The sequence below is a fragment of the Prionailurus viverrinus genome, chromosome B4 (genome assembly GCF_022837055.1).
Source record: "Prionailurus viverrinus isolate Anna chromosome B4, UM_Priviv_1.0, whole genome shotgun sequence".
Taxonomy (NCBI): domain Eukaryota; kingdom Metazoa; phylum Chordata; class Mammalia; order Carnivora; family Felidae; genus Prionailurus; species Prionailurus viverrinus.
The window spans coordinates 34,863,093-34,873,417 of NC_062567.1; positions in this window are offsets into that span (position 1 = coordinate 34,863,093).

A 10,325-nucleotide genomic window follows, 5' to 3' on the forward strand; every position below is an offset into this window, starting at 1 on the left:
TGTGTGTGTATGTGTGTGTGTGTGTGTGTGCGCGCGCGCGCGCGCGGGCGCCTGCAAGCACGAGGGGTGTGACGGTGTTGTAAACTGTCAGGGTGTCCGTGCCAGCTTGTTTGAAAGGCAGTGCGTGGGTGTTGGGAGGGAGTCAGCCTGCGTGTGGGATGCGGGCACGTGCGGCCCTGTGCGTGTGCCCTCCCGTCTCCTCTTGGGCTGCCCCGCTCTTTTCTCCCCTGGGGCCCTCTGCAGTTTGGGCTTGGGGGGCAGGCCAACAGCCAGGTTCAGAACAGAGACGGGGGCCTCAAAATGGTCTTCCCCCCTCTCCTTCTTGTCAACAGGAGAGGCTTCACCCTTCTGGGTCTCGACCTTTCGGATGTGGCGGATGTCAGAGTCTTATTTATTCTGGGTTCTGGATTCCAGGGGGGCAGCAAGAGCAGCTCTGAATCTCCCCACAAGCAGCGCCCCAGCATCTCCCTCTTCTTCTTCTTCTTTTTTAAAGTTTATTTATTTATTTATTTATTTTGGGAGACAGAGACAGAGCACACAAGCGGGGGAGGGGCAGAGAGAAAGGGAGAGAATTCCAAACGGGCTCTGCACTGCCATGTGGGGCCCGAACCCACCAACCTTGAGATCAAGGCCCTAGCTGAAGTCAAGAGCCGTTGCTTAAGTGACTGAGCCACCCAGGCGCCCCTCCCTCTTCTTTATTTAAGGCTTCTGGAGTCCTGGCTCTTTAAAAAGTATTACAATTCAAACATTTAGAAAGTTGTAAAGAATAACCTTTACCTTTTGCTGGCCACCCCAGTTAAAAAAAAATAACCAAACTATTGTAAATATAATCGAAATGCCCCTTGCACCACTCCTTCTCCCCAGATAACATCCTTTTCTCAATTTGGCATTTTAGCATTCCCACATTTGTTCACTCTTTATGCATGTACGTATATGTGTATCCGAAGCAACATATCATTTAGTTTTGCCTGACACATTATATATGACCTTCTGCAGCTTGTTCTTTTTTGCTCAATACTTTATTCGTGAGATTCATCCCTGAGCTATGCATTCTCTTTAACAGCTGTATGTTTTTCCTTTATATGAATACATCACACTTAGGAAATTTAGATTATTTTTCTACAAACAATGGTGTTTTGAACATTTTTACACTTGTGTCCCGGGCACACATATGAACATTTCTCTAGAGGGCATACCTAGGTGTGGAATGGCCAGGACATCAGCTCACAGCTTTCCCCCTTTGGCATAATGCCACCTTGCCCTCCAGAGGATTTATACCAGGGTGCGCCCCAGGCAGCAGTGTCCAGGGGTTCCACGCCCTCCCCTTCCTCACCAGCACTTGGAATCAAACTTTTTTATAGCCCGGGCTCACCTGTCGTCAGATATTTCTCTCCAGCCTTTTATCTTCACCATCATCAAAAGGCATTGGTCAAGCACCTGTTTACTTGTGTTGGACACTTACAGGCTGGGAGCCCCGACTGAGCCCTGCTCCTTAGAGGCATAGTCTGATCCAGACATCCACGAGGCACACACACGTTCAGACAGACAAGATGTCCTCTGGCCTCCTGCAGACCCAGCCTTTTTCAGGTATTTTCACAGCCATGACAATTATATGAGGAAGAATTGCGTTGTGATCCCTGTTTACAGATGGGAAAAGTAGTTAAGGTGTATAGGTTAAATTGTGTCCCCCATAAATCTGTACGTTAAAGTCCCAACTCCCAGCACCTCAGAATGTGACCTTATTTGGAGACAGGGTCTTTAAAGACATAATCAAGCTAAGATAAGGTCACTAGGGTGGACCCTAATCCAATATGACCGTATCCTTGCTAAAAGGGGATATTTGGACACAGAGGTACACACAGGAAGAACGCCATGTAAATATGAAGGCCGAGTGTGAGTGATGCATATATAAGCTAAGGGACACCAAAGGTTGCCAGCACCACCAGAAGCTGGGAGAAGGGCCTAGGCCAAATTCTTCCTCAGCCCCCTCAGAAAGAACCAACCTTGCCAGCACCTTGATCTTGGACTTCTAGTCCCCAGAACTGTGAGACAATAATCTTCTATTGTTAAAGCCATCCAGTTTGTTATACTTTGTTATGGCACCCCTGGGAAGCTAATACTGAGACTTAGAAATCTCACCTAACATTCAGTTACTGTATGGCAGAGCCAGGAATAAGCCCCTTATGTTCTGTCTCCCGAGTCCTGCTCAGTGTCCACTATGCCGTAAAGAGAAGACTGACAGAGGTGAAAATCATGGAATGAAAACTAAGCTATAGTATGATTCCATTGATTGAGTTCTGGACCACCCACAACCTGGCTTCATTTAAACACAGTTTCAGTGGACTATTCCAGCCCCTTCCCATGCCTTGGCATCCTTTACCACCACACGTTTGCCTGGGATAGAGATCGAGGAGGGGCCACTGACATGTTGCACTGGTTCCTGTGATTGTTTTGATCAACTGTACGCATTGATAGATGAGTGAGTGGCCTACATACTATGATGCTGGGCAGGCCAACACTAAAAGGTATCTCCTTCAACTTTATTCTTGGCAATTCATTCTTTAGGTTTGAAAATCCTTCAACATCTTCAAGAGTCCTTCATTAATCCATTTCTTGGAAAAGTAATGCTATCGATGAACAAGAATGAGATGATTCCAGAGCACTTAGCAAAGTTGCGTTGGGCCAGGCTGACGACATGGATGGGATGTCTCCAAACTCATCAGTGCACTTAGGTCTGCAGACAAAACCCGAGGGAGGAGTAAACATACCTGTGGTGTAGAATGGAGCCTTTGGAGTTTACAGTTTGGATGCAGTGACGTTGGGGACGGCATCACCTCTTTTCCAGTTCTGACAAGGCTTTTGTTGCCTGGCGCTCAGAACCACTAGTGCTCAGGAAATGCCATTCTTTGGAATATACTTGTGCAAAAAGAGTCAAATTGGTCCCTGTGTTCTGTGACCCAAACTAATACTGTCTCATTCATTATCTAGCACACCATCTTTGAGTGGGGCTAAGGGGTAAAAAAACTCTCTTTTGCCTTTTTTGTATTCTTTGTTTTCTTTCTTTGTAAATTTGCTTTTCCTCAAATTGTAGGGAGAATGAGAATGTTTTGGCAATGGAAAGCTGAGTTTTTTTAAGGAGCTAAAAAACTCCCTTTGGTAAGATGATGAACCCAATGCAATCCACAGATCCAGTGAAATTCGTATCAAAACACCAGTAGTATTTTTCACAGAACTAGAACAAGCAATCCTAAAATTTGTATGGAACCACAAAAGACACTGAATAGCCAAAGCAAGCTTGAAAAAGAAAACCAAAGCTGGAGGCATCACAATTCCAGATTTCAAGTTATACTGCAAAGCTGTAGTAAACAAAACAGTATGGTACTGGCACAAAAATAGACACATGGATAAATGGAACAGAATAGAGAGAGCCCAGAAATAAACCCATGGTCAGTGAATCTACAACAAAGGAAACAACACACAATGGGGAAAAGACAGTCTCTTCAACAAATGGTGCTAGGAAAACTGGACAGCCACACGCAAAACAATGAAACTGGACCACTTTTTCACACCATCCACAAAAATAAACTCAAAATGGATTAATGACATAAATGTAAGACTTGAAACCATTAAAATTTTAAAAGAAGATAAGGCAGTAGACTCATGGACATCGACCTTAACAACACTTTTATGGATCTGACTCCAAAGGTAATGGCAACAAAAGCAAAAATAAACAATTAGGAATACACCAAAATAAAAAGCTTCTGCATAGCAAAGGAAACCATCAATAAAACAAAAAGGCAACCTACTGAATAGACATTTTTCCAGAGACATACAGATGGCCAACAGACACATGAAAAGGTGCTTAACATCACTTATTATCAGGGAATGCAAATAAGAACTATAATGAGATATCACCTCACACCTGTCAGAATGGCTAAAATCGACAGTACAAGAACAACAGATGTTGTGAGGATGTGGAGAAAGGGGAACCCTCTTGCACTGTTTGTGGGAATGCAAACTGGTGCAGCCAGTCTGAAAACAGTATGGCATCTCCTCAAAAAACTAAAAATAGACCTATCATATGATCCAGTAATCCTACTTTTAGGTATTTACCCAAAGAAAATAAAAACACTAACTCAAGGGGCATCAGTTAAGCGTCTGACTCTTGATTTCAGCTCAGGTCATGATACCATTCATGAGTTTGAGCCCTGCATCGGGCTCTGTGCTGACAGTGTGGAGCCTACTTGGGATCTGTCTCTTCCTGTCTCTCTCTGCCTCTCCACCACTTGCATGTTCACTCTCTCCCTCTCTCTCAAAGTAAATAAATAAACTTAAAAAAAAACTAACTCAAAAAGATATATGCACTCTATGTTTATTGCAGTGTTATTTATAATAGCCAAAATATGGAAGCAACCTAAATGTCCATCAATAGATGTATGGATAAAGATGTGGTATAAAATCTCACTACTGGGTATTTATGCACAGAAAATGAAAACACTAATTTGAAAAGATATATATACCCTTATACATATTACAACACTAACTACAATAGCCAAGATATGGAAGCAATCCAAGTGTCTACCCATAGATGAATAAAGATGTAGTACACACACACACACACACACACACACACACACACACTGGAATACTACTCAGCCATAAAAAGGATGAGATCCTGCCATTTTCAGCCACATGGATGGACCAAGAGGGTAGTGTGCTAAATGAATTAAGTCAAAGGCAAATGTCACATGATTTCATCTGTATGTGGAATCTAAAAAACAAAACAAATGAATAAACAAAAAGCAGGAACAGACCCATAAATACAGAGAACAAACTGATGGTTGCCAGAGGGAAGGAATTAGGGGGATAGGCAAAACAGGTACAGGGGATTAAGAGGTGCAAACTTTTTTTAAATGTTTTATTTATTTTTTTGAGAGAGAGAGTACAAGGGGGAAGGGGCTGAAGGAGAGGGGGACAGAGGATCTGAAGTGGTCTCTGTGCTGACAGCAGCAAGCCCAATATGGGGCTTGAACTCACAAACCATGACAATGACCTGAGTTGAAGTCAGACGCTCAGCAGACTGAGCCACCCAGTCACCCCAAGAGATACACTTCTAACTATAAAAAATAATTCATGAGGGTGAAAATTATCTCCTAGGGAATATAGTCCATAATATTTTAAGACTTTGTAGGGTGACTGATGGTAACCACACTCACAATAGCAAGCACTGCATAATGTATATAATTGTCAAATCACTATGTAGTACACCTGGAACTAATAGTATATGTCAACTATACTTTGGCTTAAAAAAATCTAGCCTTGTCTAACTCTAAAAAAAAAAATGATGGTGGAGAGTGCCAGGGAATGTTCTGAGGTCACTTTGTATCCTTAGCTGGGTGTTCTGTGTCTTCGCCAATAACTTACCTCTGAAGGCAGTTTGTATCCTCAGCTGGGTGGTCTGTGTCTTTGCCAATAATTTACCTCACTCCCCTCCCCTGGTCATTTTTTTAGCTTATTTATTTTAAGTAATCTCTACATCCAACATGGGGCCTGAACCACAATCAAGAGTCACACACTCTTCCAATGAGCCAGCCAGTTGCTCATCCCCTGGTCATTTTTTTAACCTAAAGATTATAGACTTCAACAAACCAATTCATTAACAAGGGATAACTACATTGAGCTCTAATGATGAGACACAGGGGGAGAAAACTTCCAGGAGCACTATTCAGGAAGATTAAACCAGTCTTCTACAGTGAGGAACAGAGGAAGTGGAGATATTCCCTTCCAAGATACTTGGGAAATATCTGTAATTTCTCTCATTTATTTCGTCTTGTGGTTTACATAGATGTTGAAGTGAATGGATCCAGATTCAGAAATTTCATGAGGAGAAAAATGGAAGTGTGAGATTTGGCTCCCTCACTGCACTGGTTCTCCTCTGAATTATAGCAAGTTTTCCTTTCATTCAGTCAAAAAATATTTATTGAGCACCTACTATGTGTCAGACACCAAGGTAGGCTCTGGGCCTAGGATGGTGAACCAAATGAAGGCCCCACCCTCATGGGGTTCACATTGTAACATGGAAGGCAGACAAGGAACAATGACATTTATAATGTCAGGTTGTGGTAAATGCTGAACAAAACTAGAGCAGGATGAGAGGAGAGAGAGTGATGGGGGTAGGGTGGTGGGTGGATGACACTGTGCCAAGATGAGAACAAGGTGAAGGCTGTGCACATACCTGGAGGAAGGGTGTCTCAGACAGAGAACTCAGAATATTGCAGGTAAGATAAGGTAGGCTGAGACAGTGCTTGTCCCCACACACACACCCCAGACAGGGTAGATTTACACCTGTCCATCCTTTCTGTCCAGCCTGGCTCCTCTGGTGACCAGTCACTTGCACCAGGAAGACTGACTGAGGTATGGAGCATTGTCTCCTGCCATGGAGAGAATAGAGCTACCTTGTCTACCCCAGGATGAACCCTTTTCCTTGCTCTGCTTGGCACAGTGCTCTTCCCATTTGGGTTGACTAGCCGCCAAACCCCAAGTCCAACAGACCTGAGGAAGTTGGGATTCCCTCTACTGAAAGAGAACCCAGAACACTGCTGTGTGGGTTCTAAGAACAGCCAGAGGGCGATGGGTCTTTGTATTTCTGGCAATGAGGAAGGCTGAGAGGGGCTCCTAAGTTAAGGCTTTCTTGACTTTTACCCTCAGAGGCTCTCAGGTCTCTAGAGAACTTTCTGCCTTCAGATAAAACCAGATCACACCTTATACTTGCCATTGGGTGTCAGACAACCCTTAGTAAGTCTAGATTTGTGCTGACCAATATAGCAGTCACCAGCTACATACAGTTATTGAGCACTTGAGGTGTGGTTAGGCTGAAGAGAGCTTTGCTGTAAGTGTAAAATATACACCAGATTTTGAAAACAATACAAGATAACAATGTGAAATATCTCAACTATTTTTACATGGATTACATTATTTTATATTCATAATATTTCAGATCTATTGTATAAAATAAAATATAGTACATTATAAAAATCAATTTCACTGGTTTATTTTTACTTTTTTTAATATGGCAACTAACAAATTTAAAGTTACATATACCGGTCTATTATATTTCTATTGGATGGCACTGGCCCAAATAGATTCACAGCTGGTCCCTTGAACCTGATCTAATCTATGCCAGCAACTCTCCACTGACTCAGGAAGTTCTTTATATCTAATCTAAATCCCTGTACCTATATTCAGAATCCCTGCCTTCCTGTCCAAGCCTTAGTAGAGATGGAGATGAACTGGTTCCCACCTTCCTTGTGATACACTTTCATGCCTCTGAATATCTTTATACCTCTTCTTGTAACCTTTTTTCTTCAAGGCTGACTAGTACCAATTCTTATCTCTGATGGTAGGGATGGGGAGGAGAGCTCATTTGGCACAGTGAAATCACCCAGACATTGCTCTGCCACATAAGGAAATTCCCAGAATATTCTTCATAGAATGGGTTATTCAGAGCTAGACAAACAGCTCCCTTGAGCCCGTGGAAGGTTAAAGGCAGCCAGTTCTATTTCAGTCTTTATCCTTTGGCCCTGTCAGATCTGCTGAGGACAGGAATGAAGCTGTTTTCCAGAATTCTCCTGTCAAGCAAAGGTCCCAGGAGGTCATACCAGTTTTGAAATGTATCACCCTACCTCCACCCCAAAAACTACCAGGCTAAGACATTAGTTGAATGCATTGGGCAGCAGGACTCCAGTGGACACAGGAGGAAACATGTTGTTATTACCCCATCTACGCAGGTGATGAGACACCAGAACAGCCTGTCGAGTTCCCCACCTGAATTTTTCAGCTGCAGAATCCAACTAATGCCCTAGGGGATCATTCAAAACCCTATTCTACTCATCCCCTCTTTCCTTTGCACCCATAGGATTTATTTGCCAACTCTTCTCACCGCGGGGGTCTTTGCCAAAATCTGGATCCTGCAAATAACCTCAGAGAATCTGACCAAGCTGCCCAAAGCCACCAAATATTCTGGACCTCTGAGCTTCAGAGACTCCTGTTTTGCCTTTCCTCTGGCTTCAATATTTCTCTTCCTCCCTCTTGTGTTTATCTGCTTCCTTTCTTGCTTCCATTTCCCTCCATTTCCCCCTTCCTCCTTGCTTAAGCTTTGGGCCTGCCCTTGGCACCCCTAGACATGACCTCCATTTCCTAGTGACATTCATGCTAACGAAGTCAGCGACTATTCTCTAAGAACCATATATGATACCTAGTGTCAGTGTTCAGTGGACATCCAGTGGGAGTGATGGGTGGGCCGAGGGGAGCCACCCGGCAAAACCTTTGCCTCTGAACAATGGCAAGATGCAATAGCATTAGCTTACAAGCATGGAGGCATTTGTGAGGTTCTGTCCTGGGACCTACAGAGTGTGTGTTGGCTTGAGACTACCATGAGATGGGGAACTGTATGAGTGGCCACAGAAAACCACTAAATATGATAAATAGGAAGAAGCAATTATTTACATTGTAAATAAATACATATATGTGGTTCAGCAGACAGTACAAATAGGAGAGGGCTTGGAGGTGGAAGAGAAGCAAGAAGACAAAGGGCTTGGAATAAGCAAGTCAGTGATGAGTAGAAATGACAGGGCAGAGGGCCCTGAGGAAGGTGGGAAGTGAATCTGGGGAAGCCTGGAGAGAGGATGTCTGATGTGTCACATTGGGGAGCAGCAATGGGGCTTTTTGAGGGATGGCAATTAGACAGGACAACACTGGCAGAGAGCCAGATGAAGAATGAAGACTGAAGACCATGGTTGGCAAAGCCCCTGCATCTCCTTCAGGGGTTCCCAGCCCCACAGCCTCCAGCACTCACTGACCCCCAACCATCCCTCAGGCCCTGGTAACTCAGGGACCTGAACTGGCCTTGGCCATCCAGCTCATGAGACTATACCTGGCTTACGGATAGGGTGGTTGAGGAAGGGGAGGTGTTGACCCGGAAGTGGCTCTGAGGCTTCTGTGCTGGGTGAGATTAATCAGTTTCCATGAGGCTGGTGGCATTCAGCAGGTGTCCCATGGGGTTGGTGATATGTCGAGGGAGGGATGCTCACCCTGCTTCCCATCAAAAGTTGTGGTAGGACAGTAGATCTCTAAGGCAGGTCTGGGTTACAGGAATCCCCCACTCCACCCCAACAGAGGCTTTCGAGGATGCCATATTTATTAGTAAATGTGGGGTTGGGGGATGAGGGATGTTCATGGTTGCCAGCAGGTTGAGCTGGGGCTTGCCTTGGAAGAGACCCCAGGACCAGGAGGGTGTATGGATGCTATCATTGTCCCTCAGATCTCCACAGCCCACCGCATCAGGAATTTCCAGGGTGTTGCTTCTGCAGTTTAGGGTGGCCAGTGGACAAGAAGGCCTCTGATAATGCTGTGGTCTCCCTGCCAGCAGGAAAAAGACTGCTATCCAGAGAACAGAGCAAACAGCTGGTGGGAAGGGTGGAAGTCCTTCTGACATGAGGTTAGCAACCTCTTGAGTGGTCTTGGTCGGCCAAGGCAGGAGTCTGTGTAAGTGCACCTTACCATTCTGTTTTCCTGCACCTTCCAGGCCAGGGGGTAGGCAGCCTTCTCTGAAGAACGCCAATGGCCTACTTCCTCCCACCCCCCAAACCTTCATACCAACCTTCTAAGTTTCCCCAGGGCCTTTCATTGTGGAGGTGACAAAATCCATGCATCATGGGCAGAAGTAGAATAACGGAAGAGAGGCTGGATGAGAAAACAAGCCCCCGAGTCCTAGCAACCAGCCTCCTTTCTACTGCCAGGAGGGGCAGGGACTGCTTGGCTTTGTGGCCCCGAGCAAGTCACTTGCCCATGGGCCTCGGTTGGCCACCTAAACACTGAGGGGATTCGACTTGTGTCCTCATGGCCTGCCCAGCTCTGACATGTTAGGATCCTAGGTGAGGGGACCTCCTGCTTTCCACCATTATTCCTAACCCAGAGTGGGGAGAATGGGCACATTCCCAGAGCTCTGGCAAGCCCCTGGAGTACTGAGAGAATTCTCCTTCACCCTTTGGCTCTGGTCGCCCCCACCCATCCCCCATACATATCAGGGGGAGGAGAAGTGTTGAGGAGAAGAACTATTAATAGAACTTTAGATTTGGAACTAGAAGAAAATTTGGAAACTCACTATATCACACCCTATTTATTGTAATCATTTTAATTTTATTTTTAATATTTATTTACTTTTGAGAGAGAGAGAGAAAGAGAGAGAGAGAGTACAAGTGGGGGAGGGGCAGAGATAGAGGGAGACACAGAATCAGAAGCAGGCTCCAGGTTCTGAGCTGTCAGCA